Source organism: Pantherophis guttatus, chromosome 4 (assembly GCF_059756535.1).
Source record: "Pantherophis guttatus breed Tessera chromosome 4, ASM5975653v1, whole genome shotgun sequence".
NCBI classification, from domain to species: Eukaryota; Metazoa; Chordata; class Lepidosauria; order Squamata; family Colubridae; genus Pantherophis; species Pantherophis guttatus.
This window is the reverse complement of record NC_142066.1, coordinates 156,800,719-156,803,409: the sequence shown is the minus strand read 5'-3', so window position 1 is coordinate 156,803,409 and position 2,691 is coordinate 156,800,719. Positions and strand designations below refer to the sequence as shown.

The window sequence follows — 2,691 nt, the reverse complement described above, 5'->3', positions numbered from 1 at the left end:
AATTTTGTATTGGATGTTTTTTACTTGGCTGTGCACCGCCCTGAGTCCACTAGGAGAAGGGCGGTATACAAATTTAAATAAAATAAATAAATAAATAAAAAGGTCAGTTAAAAAAGGGGAAAGACCCCTTTGATGCCCCCAACCAAAACTGCCAGGTGTTGTGCGAATCCTCCCACCCCAACATCATCGGTTAAACCACCAGGTTCCTCAATTCCCATGGAACCGAGATGGGAACTGAGCCCATTTCCCCTCCCTGCCCCCCAGCTCGGAGGACAGCCGGGGGAAACTTCCTTCCCCCTTTTTAAGGAGGCCTCCGGATCGTCTCTTCAACCTTCCTTCATTCCTTCTCCTCCACCTTCCCGGGAAGACGCCTCTCCTTCCGTCCCTGAGGAGCTGCATTTCTGACTGCGGGGATTATGTGGGGCGTGTGGGTGCTGCTGGCGATTCTGCTGGTGCTGAGCCGGGCTGGGACCCTGCCGGGGACGTCGCAACCTGGGGTCTCACGAGGAGGAGAGGGGGACCCAGAGCTTTCTACCGGAGGACCTAGGCCGGTGAGCATACCTGGCAGGATTCGATCTCGCAGCCCTGACCTGCTTTGCCCATTTTGGGGCCCCGTTCAGAAGTGATTTCCCTGACCCAGGTTGAGATTTGCACATTCCGCCTGGAAGGAAGGGGGTCCCTCTCCTGGCCCCCAAAACAGGGACGGTGGGTTGGAGATGGGAAGTTGGCGTGAGAATAAGCAGAGAATGGTGGTTTGCTCATGTGATGCATTTAACCTGGTTTGCAGAAGCCCAGCATCTGAGCTTGCACAACCGTTGGGCTGAATCCTAGCTAGAGGGTTTATTGGTCTGGTCTACAAAGGTGACAGAGGTTCCCGACTTACGACCACAATTTGAGGCCAAAATTTCTGTGGCTAAGCGAGACAACGGTGGAGTGAGATTTGCTCCATTTTATGACTTTTCATGTCCCGGTTGTTCAGTGAATCCCTGTGGTTGTTAAGCAAATAGCACCGTTGTTAAGTGAATCAGGCTTCACCATCGACCTTGTGGTCAGAGAATCACAAAAAAGGGATCACGTCATCCTGGGACGTTGCAACCGTCATAAGTATGAGTCAGTTCCAAGCGCCTGAATTTTGATCACATGATCTTGGTGATGCTGCAATGGTCGTAAGTGAGAAAAATGGTCGTAAGTCACTTTTTTCAGTGCCGTTGTAACTTGAAACGGTCACTAAATGTTATTAGTCAGGAACTGCCTGTAATTGGTTGGCCAAGAAGCCTCTAATGGGATTTCTTTTTTTTTTACAAATTGAGTAATTTATCTCCAAATTGAGGAGGGGTCTTTAAGAACGGGAGCTTGGGTCTTCCCAACCTATCACGGCAGGGGGCTGGACTAGATGACCTCCAAGGTCCCTTCCAACTCTTTATTATTCTGTGATTCTTCTTTTCCAGGTGACAATTCAGATTTTCCCCAGAGAGAGACCGAAGAAGCCTTGCCGTTATTTCCAATGGGTGAACGGCAAAAAAATTTATTTCACCCGTCCGGGATGTTTGTCAACCTTGAGCTTTCAAGGGATCGGCTAAGAGGGCCCCTACTACGCTTGTGGGGTCTTGTGGCAGTCATCACATGCTCTGGGGACCCCGTGACGCAAGGACTGCGGTCGGCCCCCGACTCCTGCCATGGGGTGTCATTGTGTGCCTTGCATTTTGCAAAGAAAATAAATCTTTTGCATATATACATATATATATTCGTGTGTGGGTTGTCATTTGCCATCCTGGTTAGTCAGGTGGCCTCCGAGTTCTGTGTTCGAGTCCTGGCACTATCGGCAGTCCTCGACGGACGACCACAATTGAGCCCTGAATTTCTCTTGTTAACCGAGACAGTTGTTCCGTGAGCTTTGCCCCTATTTTATGAACTTTCTTGCACCAGTTGTTAAATGAACAACGGTAGGGATTCACTTAACAATTGTGGCAAAAAACGTAAAATGCGGCATGACTCATTTTAAAACTGTCTTGCTTTGTGACAGAAATTTTGGGCTGAATTATGGTCGTAAATGGAGGTCTACCTGTAATTGTCTCTCTTTTTTTTAATCAAACAGAAAGGCAGGGAGATATAACTTTACAATGAAGGTATAAAGATTCCCTGTTTATATTTTAATTATAAGATATAATCAATGCTGTTTATGAGAAAATGTGGGGTGCCTACCAGTATGTGCTAAATTCCCAATTTTCTTCTTCTTTGGCCAGTTTTGGGGTCCAAAGCAAAGCAAAATCTTTGCTCAGTTGGTATTAAATTTTCCGAGGAAGAGAAGAGAATCCGCCGTCTCTTTCTAGGAAAATAAAAGAGGGTTTCAAGACTCCTTTGGCCACTTGAGGGCACCAGGCGCCCAGCGTGAGATGAATTCTCCTGTTCCCTGTGGCGACCATGGCTGCTGACCTCTACAAGTGGCTGCACTACAAAACCCATCCTCCTCCACCCTTGGTGTTAGTGGGAGGGGTAGCTAGAGATTAGGATTCTGCCACATCTGGAGAATGACGGAAGCTACGTTTCTTTCTGCTCCCTTTTAAGATAAATGGAGGAGCTGCTCTAAGCCACAATTGGCAGACTTCACATAGGGGAGGTTAAAGATAGAATTTCCTTCTTTCTTTTCTTTTCTTTCTTTCTTTCTTTCTTTCTTTCTTTCTTTCTTTCTTT

General features: G+C 47.1%; 1 long non-coding RNA gene across 1 annotated transcript; it reads left to right on the top strand.

Moving 5' to 3' along the window:
- The first annotated feature begins 422 nt into the window (after positions 1-422).
- Positions 423-1,740, top strand: LOC148114397 (uncharacterized). The gene is made up of 2 exons (XR_015734356.1): positions 423-551; positions 1,449-1,740. It is a non-coding gene; the product is annotated as an uncharacterized LOC148114397 (long non-coding RNA).
- Positions 1,741-2,691: the final 951 nt, after the last annotated feature.